The sequence below is a fragment of the Giraffa tippelskirchi genome, chromosome 2, assembly GCF_054371585.1.
Source record: "Giraffa tippelskirchi isolate mGirTip1 chromosome 2, T2T-mGirTip1v1.2.pri, whole genome shotgun sequence".
In the NCBI taxonomy this organism is placed as follows: Eukaryota; Metazoa; Chordata; class Mammalia; order Artiodactyla; family Giraffidae; genus Giraffa; species Giraffa tippelskirchi.
Genome location: NC_137276.1, coordinates 179,565,237 through 179,590,143, shown reverse-complemented (window position 1 = coordinate 179,590,143; position 24,907 = coordinate 179,565,237). Strand labels below are relative to the sequence as shown.

Here is a 24,907-nt window from a genome sequence, read left to right as displayed (position 1 = left end):
GAAGGGGAAAACATGTACACCCATGGTGGATTCATGTCAATGTATGGCAAAACAAATACAGTATTGTAAAGTTAAAAAATACATAAATAAACTAATTAAAAAAAGTAAAAAAAATAAAAAAATAAAGAGGATGAAACTTTAAGCTAAAAAGTATGACATCTCATTGGAGTGGGTCCCTAGCTTAGGAAGTAGGAAGAGTTTAAGGGACACGAGGAGCTTCCTGTAATGATGCCATTTTGGCCATTCTCTATCTGAATGCTCCTCTGAATATCACTGGCCTTGGCTGCATGGTTCAGTCTTCAGACTGTCAGTCTGGCAACAGCTATTAAATTCAGTCTGAGACCAAATAAAAAGGAGCATTTTTCAATTGGATTGAATAAAGGTTAATGGCATAAAAGATTCAGAACTCACGATCAGATAGTCGTGGGACTCTCAGACTTCTCGCAACTCAATCAGTGAATGCTGGGAAGTTGAGTTAACTTCAAGGCACCCAGCAGAATTGACTTAGGATAAGTTTTTGCTTGTGACAGAAGCACATTTCCTTTTCTGCTCATTGAATAGCCAAATAGAATTGACTGTTGATTTTCCACATGCCACCAAGAGATATCTTAGTTAGCACATCTGATAGACTACAGAATAGGAATGCTACTTAACATGAGTTTTATTGCATTTCAGCACCTGCTCCAGCCAACAGTTTTTACTGTCTAAGGCAGGCTGTGCTCAAATAATCATTATTCCTGTATCTTTGCATTTGTATTCTGCAGACCACTGTGCAAGGTAAAATTGATAAATGGAGGCACTGATTGTGAGTGGCAGAAACCTGTGACTGCAACTTCTTTGCAAGCTTGGAACATTAGAGATTGGGAGGGGGGAATTGTTTGTGTAATTGGAATTATTGTCTAGATACACCAGCCTCTCTCTCCTCTCTGATTCAACCTACTTCCTTCCCTTCTTCTCTCCTCCATCTCTCTCTCTATCTCTTCTCCATTAATTTTCAACACGATGTTTTACTTTAATAAGGGATAGGGAAAAATATGTAATAACCGGACAGAAACTGTTAGGCAGAAATCCAAGTCCCTAATCAATAAGGTAAGTGTTAGAATTGTAGAATCTCATGTATTAGGCACAGGAATATTTACTTAGTTAGAACAGTTAGAATATTGAAATACCTCTTTACCAAAGGGTATATATATCTGCTGACCCAAGCCCTATGAACATATCCTTGCCACAAAGTCCCTTGGTGAGTCCTAAGACCCTTAAGATTGCCTCTTTATCTATAAACTGGAGAGTTAGGCCTTGGCATGGCTGGGTGCCTGCAGGAAAGAGCTCCTGGTGTCTAGTTTGATTGTTCTAAACCCACATAAGTTGTTAACTGCCAGAATTTGTAACTGCTCAAATGCCCTCCAAAGACTCGAACAGGGAGGGCTGCTTCTGGGTAGGAAAAACAAAATGAATTACTCCTATATAATTCACTGGCTTTTTGTTCTTTGGTGCACAGCTAGGCATTTAGCTCTCTTGGGGTCTTTGGTGAGGAGATGAATCAGTATTCTCTCACTTCTCAAACTGTTTTTAGCTAGAGAGCATTGACTCTGAGTGCATGAGATAAAGCAGAAGGACATGATCAATTCATGCATCAGGGATACCTGCAGATAATTTTGGGTGGCCTATTATAACCCTTTCACCCTTTGCTTATTAATCTGTAAAGTGAAATTACTACAGCATATCGTTATTTGTAAGTGTCCTCTTATTGAGAAGGTCCCCGGGGATTCTAGAAGGATTCAAAATTTACCTTTTGCTTATTTCTTTCCTCCAAAATTCAGTATATTGTAAAAATGTATTCTCTCCATTTAGAAAGCTCCATGTCTTTTCAATCACAGTTAACAATGGTATTCTTGACAGAAACTGCATCCTCTGTCATGTTTATAATGTGCCCTTCTTTGAAGCATTTGCATGTTGTATGTAATTACTAGCATTTCTAGTGCTATGAAAATAGCACTAGAGAGCCAATTTAAGCCCTGGGATAAGTGAGCCTGAACATTAGGGACATTCTGGCACACACACACCCCCCTCGTAAATATGTTGTTAAGTTGCAAGTGGTTATGATGGAATGTACTGCTCAGGCACTTTACCCTCCTTAGTGCAGAAATAAATTGTCAGGGCTCTCACACAGCTCCAGCGGGATTCCAAGAGAGGGAATGGAAAAGACTTTCTGAAATGTGATAGTTGCCCCACTTGGTACCCTGAGATGCAAATAAACCAGTAAAAAATCTAACATCTCTGCTCATTTTAGCCTTGTAGTCTAGTTAAATACATAACAGTTGTTTAGTGAAAGGAAATCAGAAAGACTTTGAGCATATTCAAAATGGGATAGGATCAGAAACACAAGTCTGCTGTAAACAGTTCATAGATAAGATAAAATCAGTGATGGGAAATTGCTGAAGATAAGGCTCACAGTAATTAAATATCTATTTTCCTCAAAAATTCATATTAAGTAACAAGCATATTACCATGATATGATCATCTGTTTGTAGAGACAATCTTCTGGGGAGTGTTAAAATCACTGACACCTTGGTCCTGTCCAAAGAAATTCTGATTTATTTAGTCCAGAGTGGTCTGAGTATCAGAATGTTTACAATCTCCCTGGCAAACAAACAAACAAACAGAAAAGGCTTTTTTTCAGCTTTATTGAGGTATAATTGACAAATAAAATTGGGATATAGTGTGTATAGTGTGATGATTTGACATATGTGTACACTGTGAAAGATTCACACAATCAAAGTAATACATCTATCACCTCACATAGTTTTTGTTTGTTCCTTTGTTTTTTGGTGAGAATGCTTAAGATCTCTCTTAGCAAATTTCAGTTATACAATAACAGTATTATCAGCTATAGTCACCATGCTATTTATCAGCTCCTCAGAACTTACTCACCTTAATAACCGACAACTTATAAACTATCAGTTTACCAACCTTATTTCCCCAACCTCCATCCCCTGGCAATAACCATCCTACTGTCTTGTTGCTGTGAATTCATATAAGTGATACCATGCAGAAATTTGTATTTCTCTGCCTGGCTTATTTCTCTTATTAAGAGCATAATAACCTTGAGAATCAGAGAAGGCAATGGCACCCCACTCCAGTACTCTTGCCTGGAGAATCCCATGGACGGAGGAGCCTGGTAGGCTGCAGTCCATGCGGTCGCTACGAGTTGGACACAACTGAGCGACTTCACTTTCACTTTTCACTTTCCTGCATTGGAGAAGGAAATGGCAACCCACTCCAGTGTTCTTGCCTGGAGAATCCCAGGGACGGCGGAGCCTGGTGGGCGTCCGTCTATGGGGTCGCACAGAGTCGGACACGACTGAGCGACTTGGCCGCAGCAGCAGCAGCAACCTTGAGAATCATCCATGCTGTGCAGTTTGGGCTGAGAACCACTGGGTGAGAACTACATTGAACCATTTAGTTCAGAATAAAAGGCTTTATCAACACAAAAGTTTTAAAAATAGGTTATAAATATACATATATTTTTATATTATATAGCTGTGTATTATAAATATACATGTATTTTTCAAAGTATAAGTGACTCAGAAAGTAATTGTTTAAAAATTTTAAGAAACATTTGAGTCCAGAGATTGAATTTTTAATGGAATATGTCTAGAAATATTTTCATAGCTTAGTTTAAAATTATAGTGCATAAAGTTTATAGAAATTCAGAACTGTGTATATTTTGGATTTCATAGTATCTTTAAGAAAGCAAAATTTATGAGTGCACATAGTTACTGATTTTAATGAGAAATGTTTTCCTGCAGGCACTTACTAAGAGAAAAGGTATTTCTGTGTACCTTTGCAACCAACTCCTTGGGACCACATGGACTATACAGTCCGTGGAATTCTCCAGTGGGTAACCGTTCCCTTCTCTGGGGATCTTCCCAACCCAGGGATCGAATCCAAGTCTCCCACATTGCAGGTGGATTCTTTATTGTCTGAGCCACCAGGGAAGCCCAAGAATACTGTAGTCAGTAGCCTATCCTTTCTCCAGGGTTTCTTCCTGACCCAGGAATCGAACTGGGGTCTCCTGCATTGCAGGCAGATTCTTTACCAGCTGAGCTATCAGGGAGGCCCATATTTCTATGTAACAAAGTAATATTTGTTTCTCACTGGAGAGAGAGACAATAATGTAGATACATTGAAGACAATAGCAGATGAATGCTGATGAATGTTTGACTGATCTGATTATAGTTAATAAGAACACAGTTTTTCTGAGATTCAAGTCTGCTGTATATCAGAAGTGATGGTAATCATTTTGACACATCAAAAGGTCTGTGAGTTGAGTGAAGTTTATTGGAACATTAAGGTCAGAGAAAGGCTTTGATGTAATTATTATTGCTTGGCTACTGGCATAAAAAATAAAATCACTTCATTATGTAATTTAAAATGCTATTGGTGGCACCTATTTAAAGTGTCCATTTAGAAAAGCATTGTAAGACACTTTTTTTTTCTTCCAGAAATAAAATCAGCTTTATCACTGGTCTTTAACAATCAGAGAAGGAAAAACGTGAGTGTGTATGTATTTATTATCTTACTTTTTAAGTTTTAACAAATTAATCATTTTTTACTGAAGTTAGTTGATGTGTAATATATAAATTACAGATGTGAAATACAGTGATTCATGATTTTAGAAGTTATACTTCATTTACAATTATAAAATATTTGCTGTATTCTTTGTGTTGTATAATACATCTTTGCTAGCTTATTTTAAATGTACTAGTTTGAATGCTTATTAAATTTTTAAAAAATTTTATTTAAATATAGTTGACATACAGTAGGCTAGTTTCAGGTGTACTATGTAGTGTTACAACATTTATATTTATTATATGTATACATTTATATATTTTTTTGAGAAACCTCCATATTGTTTTATATAGTGGCTAACCAGTTTACATCCCCTCCAATAGTGCACGAGGGTTTCCTTTTATCCACATCCCCATCGACACTTGTTATTTCTTGTCTTTTTGATAACAGCCATTCTGACAGGTGTGAGATGGTATTTTCCTGATAATTAGTGATATTGAACATCTTTTCATGTCCCTGTTGGCCATTTGTATCTCCTTTGAAAAAATATCTTAACAGAATCTTCTGCCCATTTTTTAAATAAGGTTTTTTGTTTTTTGATTTTGAGATGTACAATTTCTTTGTGTATTTTGGATGTTAACCTCTTATCAGATATATTGTTTGCAAGTATCTTCTCTCATTAAGTACATTGCCTTTTCATTTTGTTGATGATTTCCTTCACTGTGCAGAAGCATATTCAGTTTGAGGTAGTCCCACTTGTTTATGTTTGGCTCCATGGTTGTAAATTAATTGACCATATAAGCACGAGTTTATTTCTGACTCTGTATTCTGTTTCATTGATCTGTGTATCTGTTTTTTTTTACCAGTACTTTACTGTTTTAATTACTGTAGCTTCTTTGTGGTATAGCTGAAAATCTGTGCTCATGATTCCTCTGGTTTTGATCCTCTTTCTTAAGATTTCTTTGACAATTCAGTGTCTTTTCTGCTGCTGCTGCTGCTGCTAAGTTGCTTCAGTCGTGTCCGACTCTGTGCGACCCCATAGACGGCAGCCCACCAGGCTCTGCCGTCCCTGGGATTCTCCAGGCAAGAATACTGGAGTGGGTTGCCATTTCCTTCTCCAGTGCATGAAAGGGAAAAGTGAAAGTGAAGTCGCTCAGTCGTGTCTGACTCTTAGCGACCCCATGGACTGTAGTCTACCAGGCTCCTCCGTCCATGGGATTTTCCAGGCAAGAGTACTGGAGTGGGGTGCCACTGCCTTCTCCAGTGTCTTTTCTATTTCTGTACAAATTTTAGAATTATTTGTTCTGGTTTTGTGAAAATGCCTTTGGTATTTATTTTTTATTATTTATTTATTTATTTTTATTTGGAAGATAATTGCTTTACAATGTTGTTTGGTTTCTGCTATACAACAGTGTGAATCGGCTCTAAGTATACATATATCCCCTCCCAATTGAACCTCCATCCCCTGCCATTGCACTCCTCCAGGTTGTCACAAAGCATGGAGCTGAGTTCCCTGTGTTATACAATAGCTTCCCATTAGCTGTTTTACACATGTTTTACACATTTCAGTTCTACTTACTCAATTCATCCTCCTTTTCCTTCTGTGTTCATCAGTAACATTTTTCTAGATTCCAAATATATGCATTATTATATGATATTTATTTTTCTCTTTGTGACTTACTTCACTCTGTGTAATAGGCTCTAGACTCATCTGCCTCAGTTCAGCTGGCTCAAATTCATTCATTTTGTGGCTGAGTAATACTCCAGTGTATGTGCATAAATATCACAACTTCTTTTTCCATTCATCCGTTGATGGATATCTGGGTTGCTTCCAAGTCCTGAGTGTTGCAAACAGTGCTGCAGTGAACATTGGGATAAATGTGTCTTTTTGAACTATGGTTTTCTCAGGGTATATACCCAGGAATGGGATTGTTGGATCATATGGTAGATCTCTTCTTCATATTTTAAGGAATCTCCATATTGTTCTCCGTAGTGGCTGTATTAATTTACATTCCCACCAACAATGCAGGAGGACTATTTTTTCTCCACATCCTCTTCTGCATTTATTGTTTATAGATTTTTTTGATGATGGCCATTCTGACTGCCGCACAATTGCACTCATCTCACATGCTAGTAAAGTAATGCTCAAAATTCTCCAAGCCATGCTTCAGCAATACGTGAACCGTGAACTTCCAGATGTTCAAGCTGGTTTTAGAAAAGGCAGAGGAACCAGAGATCAAATTGCCAACATCTGCTGGATCATCGAAAAAGCAAGAACATTCCAGAAAAACATCTATTTCTGTTTTATTGACTATGCCAAAGCCTTTGACTGTGTGGATCACAATAAACTGTGGAAAATTCTGAAAGAGATGGAAATACCAGACCATCCGACCTGTCTCTTGAGAAACCTGTATACAGGTCAGGAATCAACAGTTAGAACTGGACATGGAACAGCAGACTGGTTCCAAATAGGAAAAGGAGTACGTCAAGGCTGTATATTGTCACCCTGCTTATTTAACTTATATGCAGAGTACATCATGAGAAACGCTGGGCTGGAAGAAACACAAGCTGGAATCAAGATTGCTGGGAGAAATATCAATAACCTCAGATATGCAGATGACACCACCCTTATGGCAGAAAGTGAAGAAGAACTAAAGAGCCTCTTGATGAAAGTGAAAGAGGAGAGTGAAAAAGTTGGCTTAAAGCTCAACGTTCAGAAAACTAAGATCATGGCATCTGGTCCCATCACTCCATGGGAAATAGATGGGGAAACAGTGGAAACAGTGTCAGACTTTATTTTTTTGGGCTTCAAAATAGCTGCTGATGGTGATTGCAGCCATGAAATTAAAAGACGCTTACTCCTTGGAAGGAAGGTTATGGCCAACCTAGATAGCATGTTTAAAAGCAGAGACATTACTTTGCCAACAAAAGTCCATCTAGTCAAGGCTATGGTTTTTCCAGTGGTCATGCGTGGATGTGAGAGTTGGACGGTGAAGAAAGCTGAGCACCGCAGAATTGATGCTTTTAAACTGTGGTATTGGAGAAGACTCTTGAGAGTCCCTTGGACTGCAAGGAGATCCAGTCAATCCATCCTAAAGGAGATCAATCCTGGGTGTTCATTGGAAGGACTGATGTTGAAGCTGAAAGAAACTCCGATACCTTGGCCACCTCATGCTAAGAGTTGACTCATTGGAAAAGACCCTAATGCTGGGAAGGATTGGGGGCAGGAGAAGGGGATGACAGAGGATGAGATGGTTGGATGGCATCACTGACTCTATGGACATGGATTTGGGTAGACTCCGGGAGTTGGTGATGGACAGAGAGGCCTGGCGTGCTGCGATTCATGGGGTCACAAAGAGTCAGACACAACTGAGTGACTGAACTGAACTGACTGATTCTGACTACTACAATGATACCTCATTGTATTTCCAATTTACATTTTTTTAATAATGCGTGATGTTGAGCATCTTTTCTTGTTTGTTGGCTCTCTGTATGTCTTCTTTGGAGAAATGTCTGTTTAGGTCTTCTGCTCTTTTTTTGATTGAGTTGTTTTTCTGATATGGAGCTGCATAAGCTGCATATGTGTTCTGGAGATTAATCCTTTGTCAGTTGCTTCATTTGTAGTTATTTTGCCTCCTTAGGTAGGTTTATTCCTAAATATTTTATCCTTCTGCCTGTAATGGTAAATGGTATTGTTTCGTTAATTTCTCTTTCTGATCTTTCATTGTCAGTGTATGGAAATGCAGCAGATTTCTGCCTATTAATTTTGTACCCTGATACATTACCTAATCCATTGATGACCTCTGGTAGTTTTCTGGCCCCATTTTATATTTTTGATGTCACATTTTACATCATTTTAGTATTTATAGATAGTTTGATTACTCTTAACCTTCCTTTACAGGTGATTTATTTGCTATATTTAGTATATATTTATCTTACAAGTGAGGTTTTCTTATTTTATGTTTTATTATTTCTAGCTATGGCCTTTTCTTTTTCATTTAAGGAAGTACCTCTAACATTTCCTGTAAAGCTAGTGGCGATGAATTCCTTTAGCCTTTGCTTATCTAGGAAACTCTTTATGCCTCTTTCAATTCTGAATGATAGCCTTGTTGAGTAGAGTATTTTTGATTGTAAGTTTTTTCCTTTCAGTACCTTGAATATATCATGTTAGTGCCTTCTGATATGTAATGTTTCTGCTGCAAATCAGCTGATAATTTTAAGGGATTTCTCTTACACATAACTAGTTGTTTTTCTCTTGGTGCTTTTAAGAGTCTCACTTTTACTTTTGGACTTTAAATTGTAATGTGTTTTGGTACGGATCTCTTTGGATTCATTTTGTTTGGTACTAGGTGCATCCTGGACTTGTATATCTGTTTTCTTTGCCACACTAGGGAAGTATTCAGTTGTTATTTCTTCAAATAGATTTTCTCTTTTTTCTCTCCTTCTCATTCTGGGAACCCAATAATGCAAATGTTTGTGCCTTTAGTGTTGTCTAAGATGTCACTCAAATTCTCCTCATTTAAATGTTTTTCTTCTACTGTTTCAGTTGAATAATTTTCAGCATCATGTCTTCTGGATTGCTGATCTGTTCTTCTGTATCCTCTGTCTAATCTGCTATTGATTCCTCACTTTCAGTGTATTTTTTATTTCAGTTATGTATTCTTCAGTTCTGATTTAAAAAATATTTTCTGTCTCTTTGTCTAAATTCTCATTGACTTCACCCATTCTTTTCCTGAGTTCGGTGGGTATCTTTGTGACTATGACTTTGAACCCTTTGTCTGGTAAATTGTTGTTCCCATGTTGTTTTTGTTTTCCTGACTTTCTGCCTTTTTTTTAAATTACGAACATGTTCCTTTATCTCCTCATTTTGCCTGAGTTTCGGTATGTTTTCTAGTGTATTAGGTAGATCAGCTCTGTCTCTCAGTCTTGAAAGAGTGGCTGTATATAGCAGATATCCTGTGGGGCCCAGTGGTGCAATCCCACTGTTGCCCAGAGCCTGGTGCTCCAGGGTTTCCCCTGTGTGGACTACATGAGCCCTCCTGTTGTGGCTGGGCTGTGATTGTTGTGGATGTGCTGGTGGGCAGGGTTGGCTCCTAGGTCAGCTGGCTGTGAGGCCCAGCTGCAACTGTTTTGGGTGCTTTAGTGTGTTGGGCTAACCCACTAGAAGGGGCATCAGTACTGGCCAGGGCTGCCTGCCTGGTGGGGTGGCCCGGGAGTCACTTTGAAGGAGTTTCAATGTAGGTAAGTTGGGTGGGGCTGGTACTCAGGGGAACACAAGGGCAAGCTGCACCATCATGTTAGCTGTGCTGATACAGAGTGACAGAAATAGCACCAGCCAGTGCCAGGTGAGTTAGGTAACAGAGTAAAAAATGGCACCTACCTTGTAACTTCACAACCTACCATTGAGTTTTTGTTTTGAAATTCCAAGTAAATTGAATTTTGATAACTTCTTCATTTGGGGGAAATGACTGGTATGTGAGGAATTGGAAATTGTGTAGTCTATTGTAGAAAAAATTTTTTTTCTGAATGTAATTTCATATCAGTTGTGGAAAAAAAATGGCACCTGCCAGTGCCTTTGACTCCAGAAAAAGTTCCACTCAATCTCTGCTTCTCCAGCACATGCTTTAAAATTAGTCAGTGAATCTTTTCATATGACCAAGGTGCTTTACAAGCTGCTGCCTTTGTGCTAGAACTTGGAGCAGATGTGTTTGTATGTGACCCTTCAAGAGCAGGGTCTTGGTTTCCCACAGACCTCCAGTTCTCCTGGTCATTGATTTCCAAAGCCAGATATCATGGGGGTGCATCTTCCTAGTGAAGGTCCCATTGGCTGGGGAGGTGAACATGCAGCTGGAACCCCTTGCTTCTCAACGAGAACCTTCATGGTTGTGATATATTTCATGCTTTGGGGCTGCCGCACCCTTGGTGTGAGTTCTGACTAGATTGTGTCTCCTTCTTACTCATCCTGCTGTGGCCTTTTATTTATATTCTTAGTCTTAGAAAATCTGTGCAGCTAGTCCTCAGATCATTCTCTGGGATAGTTGTTCTATGTGTTGTTGTAGTTTGGTGTGTCTGTGGGAGGAAGTGAGCTCAGGCTCTCCCTACTCTGCTATCTTGATCTGGTTTTCCAAAAATGTAAGCATTTAAATTGCATTTTTATTCTTCAATACAACAGTAAATTCCAAGGCTAAGAATTCCTAGATAGCCCTCATCTGCCAGGAATCTACTTCCATCATGGCATTGCTGAAGAAAAATTTTGTTAAGAGAAAAATCTATACCAATTTGGGCTTCGCAGGTGGCTCAGTGGTAAAGAGTCTGCCACAATGCAGGAGACATGGGTTTGATACCTGGGTCAGAAAGATCCCCTGGAGAAGGAAATGGCTACCCACTCCAGTATTCTAGCCTGGAGAATCTCATGAACAGAGGAGCCTGGCATGCAACAGTCCATGGGGTTGCAAAGAATGGGACACAACTTGGTGACTAACAATGACTGCATATACAAGTTTACACCGTTGCGATAGCCTAATGTATTATCTCCATGTTGTCAACAAATGTGTTTTAGAGCTAGAAATAGTACAGTTTTTGAGAGTGCAATTCCTTAATACAAGAGGTTTTGATTTATGGGTAGTTTTGAAACAAAAATCTATTCATTTTACAAGAGTCTCAGTAAAGGGTGTTGCAAGGCATTTTTGTAAAGCTGATGTTATTTTGTCTAAAGTGAATCCATAAAGACAAAGTGAATCTCTAAGGAATTCAGTTTTCTCTTCCTCAAAATAAATTCTACATTTTATTTCCTCAGCTTATGTGAGGGGTAATTTTATATGTCAACATGACTGGGCTGACGGATGCCCAGATAGCTGGTAAACTGATATTTCTGGGTATGTCTGTGAGGATGTTTCTGGGAGAGATTAAGATTTGAATCCATAGACTGAATAAAGATCATACCAATGCAGATGGGCATCATCTAGTCCCCTGGGGTCCTGAATAGAGAAAAAGGAGGGAGGAGCAGTGAATTTACTCACTTTGGTGCAGCTGAAACACCCATCTTCTTTTGCCCATAGACCCTGGCTCTCAGACCTTTGGACTTTGCCTGGGAATTCTACCATTGGTTCCTCTGGTTTCATAAGCCTTCAGACTCTGACTGAATTATAGCACTAGTTTCCTGGCTCTCCAACTTGCAGATGGAAGATTGTGAGACTTCTTGGTCTCTGTATTTGAATTTTGATAGTAAATTTCCCTTTATATCTCTATTTATATCCTATTGGTTCTGTTTCTCTGGAGAACTCCAATATAACCAATACATCATAAGGAAATCAGGAACCTTGAATAGCATTTTGAATTTTCTCTTGGTTCTATGCTGACAGCATCTAAGACTTACACATTGTAGGTGCTCAACAGAGATATCTTTGAAGAAAGAGGAGGAGGAGTGAGTAATGATTTACAGAAATAAAAAGGAAAAAGTTGTGATCATCAACAAGAGACCTTCACCAACCTATTACTATTGTTTTTTTTTCTTTTACTGAGTTCCAATCACTATTCTTTACTGGATCATCACTGAGACAAAGCAAGTGCTACCTTTCTGTTTCCCTGTACTTCTAAACACTACTTAACACTAATTTATTTTAATCCTTCCTGTAGTCTCCTGTGAAGATTTGTGTGTGTGTGTGTGTGTGTGTTTGTGTGTGTGTGTGTGTGGCTTCAGTGTGCAGCTTTCAAGATCTTAGTTCCCTGACCAGGGATTGAACCCATGCCGTCTGCAGTCCAAATGCAGAGTCCTAACCATGGGACCATGAGGGAATTCCCTCATGTGAGGATTTTTAATCCTTAGCATCATACAATGTTAGAAGTTGGGCTTAGGAGAAAATCGTGAGATAAGGGTTTAAAGAATGTGGCACAGTGTATGCAGGTGGCAAACACTCAGTAAATAGCTATTATTATTATCATCTATAATATCACTGTAGTTTGATCCATATCTTATTTTATAGCCAAGAAAACTGAAGTCCTGTGAGGTAGGAGAGTTGCCCAAGGTAAAATCAAGAACTATTCTCAGAAGTAGAATCAAACATAGATTCTCCTAAAACTTTACCTATGCTTTTTAAAACGTGTTGCAGCAACTTCTTGCTTAACTGCAGGCTAGCCTGTGACAGAGAGAATATTATGATTCTTACTAGATCCTATTTAGTACTCTTCTTTCTGGGCATACAGACTATATTTTTCAATGTTCTTAGATTGGGAACATGGATTAACTTTTGGACAGCGGGATGTGGTCAGAATTTATTTAAGTCGATTTTCAGGACTTGTACTTAAAGTACCCCATGTGATATCCCTGAGCTTCCTCTGCCATGACCTTAGATACTGTGTGTTCCAGATGGTTCAGCTATCTTAAGGCAAGGGCCCAGATTCCTGAATAATAACTTGAAGGGGAGCCATTGAGAGGAACATCCTACATTTCACTGGTAATAAAAGAAAAATAAAGTTTGTTGTGTTAGACCACTAAGATTTCAGTATTTCTTTGTTACTGTAGCATAGCCTCTTCTAGCTAAGCCTGTGATAAAATGTGGGCTTCAATGCAAAGTGTATGTTTATCTACTCTACAAACCTCATTTGTCTCTTCTGTTTTCAGTGGTGAAACAACCCATGACTACTTTTAATGATAAAGAACACTGATTAATTTGCTCCCTGTCTCTTTATTTCTCTGTCTTTTCTTCATTTAAGTTAGCTATAGATAAACTCTGATGTTGGGTAAATTTCTCATGGACTGTCTACCTCAGTTTCTTCAATATGAATTAGAAGTAATGATATTTCCCTACACAAGGCTGTCAGAAAGATGAATGTGTTGATAATTATTAGAAAAGGAGTGTATAAGCATAATTCAGTTCAGTTCAGTTGCTCACTCGTGTCTGACTCTTTGGGACCCCATGAACTGCAGCACGCCAGGCCTCCCTGTCCATCACCAACTCCCGGAGTCCACCCAAACTCATGTCCATTGAGTCAGTGATGCCATCTAACCATCTCATCCTCTGTCATCCCCTTCTCCTCCTGCCTTCAATCTTTCCCAACATCAGGGTCTTTTCAAATGAGCCGTTGCACCGTATAAGTATAGAGCATTATGTTATTATTATGTTAGTCTCATAAGAATAGTGAAAAGTGGTCCTGTGCTACAGATCTGGAAAATGTTATGAAGGAGAGATTTATTATTTGTTCTGTGATTTGTTTTTCTTTGTAGAATTTGAAAAATTCTTTTAGGTTACAAAAGTAATCTACTTATCTTACAACTTGAAGGCATCTTAACATGTCTACATGAATATTTAAAATGCTTCAGGGCACTGATATTAAAATGTTATATGAGATAAAGTGATTGATGTAAAGAAAAGCATGGGTGGCTTTTCATGCAGTTTCATATTGCTGTACATATGTTCAGTTTTTTCCAGCCTCAGCATAAATGAAAAATAGTTACAATACCTAGGAGCTTAGTGAACCTTGTTAAAAAATAATATGAATAACGGTTGATCTTACAAGAAGACCAGACTTTAAAAAATTTAATTCTTAATAAGGCGTATGTTACATTTTAAAGCAGTGTTAATATTTAACCATAATTAGTCTTTAAACCTATGTGATTATTATAAAGCATTCTTCATAGTCTTGAACCATAACTTAATTATGCAAGCTGTATTTATTTTTAACTTTGAGACACTCTTAAAGTGCCCTCAAATATATTTAGTCCTCAAATATATTTAATCTATAATATATTTAATCACATTAGTCAGGGGTATGGAGAAGGAAATGGCAACCCACTTCAGTGTTCTTGCCTGGAGAATCCCAGGGACGGGGGGAGCCTGGTGGGCTGCTGTCTGTGGGGTTGCACAGAGTCGGACACAACTGAAGCGACTTAGCAGCAGCAGCAGCAGTCAGAGTTAAAAATAGAGTAATAGGATCAACCACAAAAGAATCGTTCTCTTGCTTCTTATATCCACCTGATTTGTACAGGAACTGTCTTTCCTAAAATTCCACTCAAATGATTTGATAATCCTTACAGTGTGGCCAGTGTATGCTCCACTGACCCCTGTACTTCACAGTACCATGGCACTGGCCTTTGCTCCTCTTCACTATTGGCTCAGTGGGTGACATGTCCTGTCTTGTTGGTATCCAAAGCAGGAGCCTGCTGTTGATAGCTGCAAGATGCCACCTGTTCTGGTACTGATGCCTGCCAACGTGCTCTAAGGTTGCTAATGCATGATGCTTAGGCCAGTGGTGTTTGAACAAGTGGTGTTTGTGTCCAGTGAGCCTTGGCATGAAGAGGCTTCTACCAAATGTTGCTCAAAACCTCATAATGGCACACGTTACACTACTGTGGGTGACAGCCAGGATCTCCACTTATGCTGATAATGGCTAATATTGAGGGTATCACTTATACTACAGAGATTGTGGCAAACAGCTCATTCGCCACCCCTACCCCATTTTGCTCTAATTTCCATTACTGATAATTCAGGAATGCGTCCTTAGGACAAGACCTGGGCAGAGAACAAACCTAATTGGTAATAACTATGCTCTTTTCAGAATCCCTTCTTCAGTCTAATTCTTACTCTTTTTGTACCCCCATGGGACTGACCTCAGTTTCCTCTTCCTTTTTGGAATTCAAGTTTACTATTCAACCCTCTTTATTTTTGGAGACCTTACAATGATGTGGATATGTAATGTGATTAGACAATTAGGAAATCAAATGTATTCATCTTGATAAATATCTAAACCTCCTTCAGACCTTCTGAAAACTACATTGAAGAATGTTAATTAGCTAGAATCTCAAACGGGGCTTCCCCCCTTTCACACCATACATGTCTCTTGGGACTACACTTTCTTACAAAACTAGATGAGGGGTTGCTGGAGGATTATATGAGTCAGGGAACATTTGTTTTTTTGTGTTTTAAAAAATGAGTTATGTGGGAACATGGGCTTCTCCAATGGCTCAGCAGGTAGAGAACCTGCCTGCAATGTAAGAGATAACAAGAGAAACTGGTTGGATCCCTGGAGTCAGGAAGATCCCCTGGAGAAGGAAATGGCAACCCACTCCAGTATTCTTAACTAGAGAATCCCATGGACAGAGGGGCCTGGTGGGCTATAATATTACCAAAGGATCTCAAAGAGTCAGACATGACTGTGTGACTGAGCACACATGTGGGAACATATTTGCATGTTAATTACTCTGTAAATTAGGCAAGGCTGAAGGTATAGGAGAGAGACTGGGGAACTGTTGGAATAAATTCCATGAAACCAGGGATTGCCTTCAGAAGAGCTCTGGACATAACCAGCCTTTGACATCAGGATGGACTCTCGTGCCCACTGTCTTACATGAGGGTACTTGTACCGTTAGAGTGCTGCCTGTAATTTTTCTATTCCATATATGCCGAGCTCATTTCTACTTCTTCATCCAGATACTGTGCAGGAACACCCTTCCTTACACCTCCTCCTCCAATTTGATCCAGAAAAAGTGAAAGCAAAAGTCGCTAAGTCATGTATGACTCTTTTGTGACCCCATGGACTGTACCCGGCAGGCTCCTCTGTCCATGGAATTCTCCAGGCAATAATACTGGAGTGGGTTGGGTTGCCATTCCTTCCTCCAGAAGATCTTCCCTACTCAGGGTTCAAAACCACATCTTTTGCATTGACAGGTGGATTCTTTACCACTAGTGCCACCTGGGAAGCCAGATTCACCTCATTTGTGTTCGCCCAGCAGAGATGCTTTTACCATAGAGCTTTTCATAGTCTGTTCTAACTGGTGATACTCTGTTTATTTCTCAGTTACTCCTGCTAGTTTGTAAACTCCTTGAGAAACTTCTCTAATTTATTTCTTTTTATTGTGCTGAAATATATGTAACATAAAATTTAGCATTTTAACCATTTTTAACTACTTAGTTATATGGCGTTAAGTGTATTCACATTGTTGTGGTACTGTCACCACTATCCATCTCCAGAAATTTTTTATCTTCTCCAGCTGAAACTGCACCCATTAAACACTAACCACCAATTCTTCCCTCCCACATTCCCTGGCAGCCACCATCTAATTTATTTTTCTAGTGTCAGGGACAAATGCAGTACTTGTCAAGTAATAGGTGGGCAATAAATGTTTATTTAGTAAATGAATAAAGGTACTCATTAATTTTTGTTAATCTTCTGGTGAAAATATGGACCAGTGCCTTTAAATTTGGAATGATTATCTTAACTCTACATTAGTCAAATGAAGTTGAATATATCACAATTTATTCTAATCACATTGTGCCCTTATTTGATGAAAGAACATCATGATTAAAAAATGTGCTCTGAATACAAGTGAATGACAGTCAAACTCCAACGATGGATATGTGCAAAACATAGCATCTAGATTATAAAAAATACGAACACAAAGGGATTCAATTATCAGTAATCTTTACAAGTAAGTATAAGAACAAAAATAATCATTAGTTTCATAAAAATGCCAAATAAATGACAATGTCAGCCATCATCATTATGGAATTAGGGCAAAGGAAAAAAAGATTACACAAGTGAGCATTTTTGTTGTTACAGAAACATTGTTGTTCAATGATTGGGTTGCAGAAGATTCTTATAAGTAGCAGTTAAAAATAACAAGATTAAACTCAATAAAATATTCTGATTTTAATGAGTAATTGGACTTTTGGGGGAGAAATAAGCAGTATTATTTCACAACTTTATAGTACTTTCTTCAAGCCTTATTTTGATAAACATATGAAGCTTGAAAGTTAGCTATAATATTTTCGAACTCATTGTTGCTTCTGATGGCATCTTACTTATTGCAGTTAAAAAAAAAGCATGAGCTTCCTGAGTATCATAGGTGTATTTGCAGTAATACATGAATGACAATAGGAAATCCTTCCAGAAAAACAAACTCCTGTTCGCATTGGTAGAACTGGCTTCCTCTGTTCTGCTATGCCTGAGGTAAAGATGTGCATACTAGCATTAAGACTGCAGTGACAACTCAGCTTTTCTAGAATATAGGTTAATCTCTTGAGTCACATAGAGAAAAAAATAATCTAAAGCAAGGTGTCAGTTTTCAGTGATGAAACTTAGTCATGTGAAATTGGTGTATGTTCTCACTAATGAGACCAGAAAATCTGGTCGAAGAAGGTCAGAGTACTAGTGAGGAAAGAGAACATTCCCAACAAAATGATGCAAATATATGGTTTCAACCTGATTGCATTCAGTTTCACAGAATTGTTTTTATAATGCAAGATGATGCTTTAAAATTTAGAAAGCCATGTAACTCTATACTATAAGACATTATTTAGACCATATAATAGTTTTAAGCAATAGGCTAGAAGTAGCAGGTAATGTTGAGATGCTGGGTTTAAGATGTTAGGGAGGGATTTTAGTTCTGTTTACCAGCTGTGAGACTTAGGCTAAAATCTTTAACTTTTCTAAGTTTTAGTGCTCTTTTCTGTAAAATGAAGAGATTAAGCTAGATAATTGAAGAACCCTGTAAAGCAATGACATTTACAAACAGAGCAGGCATCAAACTGGTATTTCTTCCTTACTTCAACTTCATCAGGGTTTGCAAATACTGTCAGATGTACAATATTGAGCCTACTGAAATGCCTTGAAGTTGCCTGTTACATATCTTCCAGCTGATTTCTACTGTATGCATCTGGCCCATAAAATATTGAATTATCAGTTTTGATCAACATGCTTAGGTTCATTAGATGGACTCACATACTGAGACACATGGTAGAATTGGGATCTGTTTTTCTTAGTTCTAAGGAACAAGTTATAGTACAAAGATTGAACACTTTTCTTCTAGAAGATAATGAGAATTGATTTCTTTACCCCAAATCAAGCTTTCACATTCCAAGAAAGGAACTTTGAAAAAAACTTGCTTTTAAAACTTGTAGTCTTTCTGAGCCCTCAAGGGTAAAAAGATATAATATCATTTAAGTGATAGAAAACCATGTACACTTCATTTTACTCTTTTGTGCAAGTAAATACTACTTCAGGGACCTTAAATATTAAGCAAAAGATTTATCTCAAGTTTTACCTTAATAACATTTATAATGATTGAACATAGGGTAGACTTTGCATTTCGGAAACCTTGCCGGGAGAAATATCAATAACCTCAGATATGCATATGCAGATGACACCACCATTATGGCAGAAAGTGAAGAACTAAAGAGCCTCTTGATGAAAGTGAAAGAGGAGAGTGAAAAAGTTGGCTTCAAGCTCAACATTCAGAAAATTAAGGTCATGGCATCTGGTCCCATCACTTCATGGTAAATAGATGGGGAAACAGTGGAAACAGTGGCTGACTTTATTTTTTGGGGCTCCAAAATCACTGCAGGTGGTGACTGCAGCCATGAAATTAAAAGACACTTACTCCTTGGAAGGAAAGTTATGACCAACCTAGACAGCATATTAAAAAGCAGAGACATTATTTTGCTGACAAAGATTCATCTAGTAAAGGCTATGGTTTTTCCAGTGGTCATGTATGGATGTGAGAGTTGTACTATAAAGAAAGCTGAGTGCCGAAGAATTGATGCTTTTGAACTGTGGTGTTGGAGAAGACTCTTGAGAGTCCCTTGGACTGCAAGGAGATCCAACCAGTCCATCCTAAAGGAGATCAGTCCTGGGTGTTCATTGGAAGGACTGATGTTGAAGTTGAAACTCCAATACTTTGGCTGCCTGATGCAAACGGTTGACTGATTTGAAAAGACCCTGATGCTGGGAAAAACTGAAGGCAGGAGGAGAATGGGACAACAGAGGATGTGATGGTCGGATGGCATCACCGACTCAATGGACATGAGTTTGGGTAAACTCCGAGAGTTGGTGATGGACAGGGAGGCCTGGCATGCTGCAGTCCATGGGGTCACAAAGTCAGACATGACTAAGCGACTGAACTGAACTGAACTGAACATTTATAATGATTGAACATAAGGCAGCCTTTGCATTTGGGAAACCTTGAGAAACTTTTACACAGGAGACCAAAGTTTTTAATTTTTAATTAAAATCCATCTTCTCTCTTTTTAAAATTATAGTTTTAAATTGTTTCCATTATGCCACTCATAATAAGTTTCTTATTTTGCAGATCTCTATTTGAGTTAAATAGTAAAAAGTCTGGAGATGAATATGTATGCATTTTGTTTTTAGAAAGCCCTAACAGACTTCTCTTTTGCCTTCACTGTTGGAACATGTAAAACCAAATTTAGTGTCCATTTGAATTGCATTTATTGCCCCTTATCTCTAATGATGTATAACTTAACTTTTCTAACCATATATGTAGTTTTTATCCCATGAAAAATGGAATTTTCTTTCCTTTGTTTTGAAAACTTAAACTAGTCCTTGCTACATGTGACTTGCCAGATTGTCATGTGATGAATGTTTGTATCTTCCCCAAGTTCATATGTTGAAATCCTACTGTCCATCCCCAGTGTGATGGTTTTAGGAGGTAGGGACTTTAGGAGGTAATTAGAATTAGATGAGGTCATGAGGGCTCCATCCTAATTAGCAAGGGAAATACCTTTTTAAGAGTTAGAAAAGATCACCTTCTATGTCTTAGGTTCTATGCAAAGTTCCAAGAACATCATGTATAACAGATAAGAGACTTGGTCTTTAGGCTCTTGAAGCTTAAGATCTAATAAGGAGTCAGATAGTTAGAAAATATTCTTTGAAAATAAGAAAGTGGAAACCAACATTATGTTGTTGTTCAGTTGCTAAGTCATGTCCAAGTCTTTTGTGACCCTGTGTACTGTAACCCGCATGGCTTCCCTGATGATGGGATTTTCCAGCCATGAATACTGGAGTGGGCTGCCATTTCCTTCTTAAGGGGATCTTCCTGACCCGGGGATTGGACCCGGGTCTGCTGCATTGGCAGGCGAGTTCTTTACCATTGAACCACCAGGGAATCCCCAAGTATTATGAGGTTTCAGTAATTAGTATATAGCTTTTTCTAATTAGTTATTTTTCCCTTTTACCTACTAATCTATTTTTATTGTACAAAAAGTAGAACTATAGTTAGGATTTGCCTAAATATAGCCCCTTGAAAGGTAAAATATCTGAGTAGTGTGTAATATCACATTTATATTTAACCAAACATTTTACAAACAAGATAATATGGCTACACTATGAACTAATCAGTGTAGAGTCTCTTGCTTGCTTTCTAAATTGAGTGATATTTACATGTAGCACAAATTAGCATATTAGCACACTAAACAGTTCTCCAAATGAAAGATTTGCTGCCTGGTTTAATCTGCTAAGTGGTTGTAAAACAACTGTTACCTTTAATGTTATAAATTTAAAAAAATTGCTTTTATTAACCTACCTTATGTTTATACAAACTGGAGATAATTGACTTCTATTTAAGAGATCATAAGGATTATAAAAGATTATACTGACATTGGTGTAAACTGTAATTATCACCTTTCATTAATGATAACATAAATTTATGTAAGTATATTTCTTTGCTAATTACCCATAATTGAGATAATAATCCATTGGATAAATGGATTTTTTTTTTTGGTTAAATCCCATACAGCCCCTCAATACATACTTTTTAATTTTATAGTATTAGCTCATTGGCTGGTTTAGGTACTAACTACAGTAAGAACTGATTTTTCATTAAGCACTAGCCACTGCTTTCTGGAGTGAGGCAAATAGGAAGCAGAGCTGGGGATCCCAGTTCTTGAGGAGGCCCATCTGTTCAGCTAAAAGGGTGAGATGGCCAGTAACTATTAAGGAAAAGGCATGTGGATACATTCATAAGCTAGAGAACTAAGGGTGGGCAAGCTCATTAGAATTAACTTTTCTTTGAAACCCACAGTTGGATTATAAGCACTTCCTTTTCATTTGATACATAAGTCACCTATATCTGCAATGTTGTCCACCTAAAGAAATCAGTTTTTAAAATATTTCTCCAGCAATTTCTCCAGTGTTATTTATTTATTTTTTTTTATAAAAACTTTTTTTCCTTTTAAGAATCTAACCATGTACAGCCAAGATAAAAATAAATAAATAAAAGTTTACAATGTGAAGGTGATAAGAATTAATGATGTAACCAATTCTCCCTTATCTCAAGCTGGGGATTCCTATAGATTCTCAATAGCAAAGGAAGATTGGAATGATCATAAGAGATTATACTAAACATTAAAGAAATAAATGTAATCATGAATTTCTTAGAACTGGTTGAGAGAAGAAAATTGGCTGAATAAAGGCCAGTTATGATATTTTCAGATGATTTTGGAAAGCATGCCAGGTTGTGTGGCTAGAAAATACAGAATGTCCTTAGGGTATTAATCTAGAGGGACTAATGTCAGGGCATGTAGATATGGCCCTGATGATAGATGATGGTAGAAAGTTTCCTGCTATCTCTACAGATTGCTGTCATTTTTTGAGTTTCTGTTGTTTGCTAGGTGGGTTATTGTTAATCCTCAGAACAATCTTTATATTGAGAGGCTTCAGGAGATTAAGTTGCTCATGTAAATTCTCATATGTATGGGGAACCTAAGATTTGACTCCAACTAATTTTCTGAAAGCAAAGAACTAACTCATTGGAAAAGACTCTGATGCTGGGAAAGATTGAAGGCAGGAGGAGAAGGGGATGACAGATGATGAGATGGTTGGATGGCATCACTGACTTGATGGGCATGAGTTTGAGCAAGCTCCGGGAGTTGGTGATGAACAGGGAAGCCTGGCATGCTGCAGTCTATGGGGTCGCAAAGAGTCAGACACGACTGAGCAATTGAACTGAACTGAACTGAATTTTCTCAAAATCTGAGTGTTCCTTTTACCATAATATGTAGTATCTTTTGATCTGTTCAGACAACTTCTATCATTGCTTATGCGTATGTACTGGGCATTTGTAATTTTTTTGACTGAAGAGTAAATATTCAATCCTATACACCCAATATCCTTATCTCCCCTTGTGGTACACTTTTGTTTATAATCTTAGAGGGAAGCTCACTTCCTTCCATTCCTTGTCCTTGCAAGGATGAAGAAAGAAGTCATCTGTGACACAGGAACTTCCTAATCTCTCTGTCCAAAGCGGGAGACAACAGCAAAATGGGAAAAAAAAATTAATTTAAAAAGAGTAAATCTTAAAAATTAGGGGACAATTTCTTTAAGCAAAAGTCACATTGAAATTGCTTCATCTAAAATTCCTTAGTACGTTGTAAATGGCAGCAAGGAAACAGCTGAATTCGGAGACTATTCAGTATTAGGTTGACCAATTCCATTTCTAAGAGTCATAGCTAAAAGCGATGCAAAGGGAACTTTCTGAATGAACAGAATAAATGCATCAATATAATTTTTTAAAATAATTCAGGCTCTCTATTTTTCTAAAACTCAATTTGATATATTATCTTACTGCTTCCTGTCTTTCTGTTAGGCTCCTTACCATCCATTTAAATAGCATTATTGCTCCTTTGGTAATGCATTTTTTCACAAATAAGTTGTTTTCAGTAAATAAAAATCTAGGCCTTTTTAATATTATTGGGAGTGCTTCCAGTATACATGTAATACTCCGAACGGTGGAGTCAAGGTGATGATTTTGATTTGAATGAATGAATTTCAATGTGGATTGCAAGGTGCTGACCAAGAAAAACCTGGAGAAACAGCTTCTTTCATGACTTTTAAAAACACATACTTTTGACGTCTGATTTTTATGTACAAAGAGATTTCAACATGATTTCATTTGATAACAGCTTCACAACTTGCAAAGGAAAGAGTTGTTGAGAATCTTCTAAAGTCTCTGAGGAAAAACATTTAAACGACTTCTCTCAGAATAAAACCTTTTGGGTATGAGTGGATGGCTGGAACTAAATCTTTTAGTATTGTATTTAAAATGTAACTATTTTCTTTGTGAAATTTTTCTAAAATCATGGTATACCTTTGTCCAGATTCTTAGGGAAACTATATCTGGCCAAGACTATTTTTTTCTATAGTTAGCTCCAGAAAGCTGTCTCTGGAAGCTGTAAGTTTATGATAGCTCTCACAGGCTTCAAGGACTCAACTCTACACATGGAAATCACTAGTCAGCCAATACCAAAGTCAGATTGATTATATTCTTTGCAGCTGAAGATGGAGAAGCTCTATACAGTCAGCAAAAACAAGATCGGAGATGACTCTGGCTCAGATCATGAATTCCTTGTTGCCAAAATCACACTTAAATTGAAGAAAGTAGGGAAAACCACTGGGAAATTCAGGTATGACCTAAATCAAATCCATTATGATTATACAGTGGAAGTGACAAACAGATTTAAGGGATTAGATCTGATAGACAGAGTGCCTGAAGAACTATGGACAGAGGTTCGTGACATTGTATAGGAGGCAGTGATCAACACCATTCCCAACAAAAAGAATGCAAAAAGGTAAAATGGTTGTCTGAAGAAGCCTTACAAATAGCTGAGAAAAGAAGAGAAGTGAAAAAGGGAGAAAAGAAAAGATATACCCATCTGAATGTGGAGTTCCAAAAGAATAGCAAGGAGAGATAACAAAGCCTTCCTCCGTGATCAAAGCAAGGAGATAGAGGAAAACAGTAGAATGGGAAAGACTACAAATCTCTTTAAGAAAGTTTAGAGATGCCAAGGGAACATTTCGTGCAAAGATGGGCACAATAAAGGACAGAAACAATATGGACCTAACAGAAGCAGAAGATATTAAGAAGAGGTGGCAAGAATACATGGAATAACTATACAAAAAAGTTCTTAATGACCCAGATAACCACGATGGTGTGATCACTCAGCTAGAACCAGACATCTTGGAGTACAAAGTCAAGTTGGCCTTAGGAAGCATCACTACGGACAAAGCTAGTGGAAGTGATGGAATACCAGCTGAACCATTTCAAATCCTAAAAGATGATGCTATGAAAGTGCTGCACTCAGTATGCCAGCAAATTTGGAAAACCCAGCAGTGGCCACAGGACTGGAAAAGGTCAGTTTTCATTCCAATCCCAAAGAAAGACAATGACAAAGAATGTTCAAACTGCCTCACAGTTGCACTCATTTCACACACTAGTGAAGTAATGCTCAAAGTTCTCCAAGCTAGGCTTCAACAGTACATGAACTGAGAACTTCCAGATGTACAATCTGGATTTAGAAAAGGGATAGGAATCAGAGATCAAGTTGCCAACATCTCTTGGATCATAGAGAAAGCAAGAGAATTCCAGGAAAAAATCTACTTCTGCTTCATTGACTATGCTAAAGGCTTTGATTGTGTGGATCACAACAAGCTGTGGAAAATTCTTAAAGAGGAAATACCAGATCACTTACCTGCCTCTTGAGAAACCTGTATACAGGTCAAGAAGCAACAGTTAGAATCAGACATGAACAACAGACTGGTTCCAAAT

The 24,907-nt window shown here is 37.9% G+C and overlaps 1 long non-coding RNA gene across 1 annotated transcript in view; it reads left to right on the top strand.

Annotated features, from left to right (window-relative positions):
* The window catches only part of LOC145526617 (uncharacterized), a 120,929-nt gene that overhangs the window by 46,668 nt on the left and 49,354 nt on the right, over positions 1 to 24,907 (top strand). The window contains exons 3-4 of the long non-coding RNA XR_014069022.1: positions 676 to 777; positions 4,506 to 4,563. This is a non-coding gene — a long non-coding RNA (uncharacterized LOC145526617). The remainder of the gene's footprint in view (positions 1 to 675; positions 778 to 4,505; positions 4,564 to 24,907) is intronic.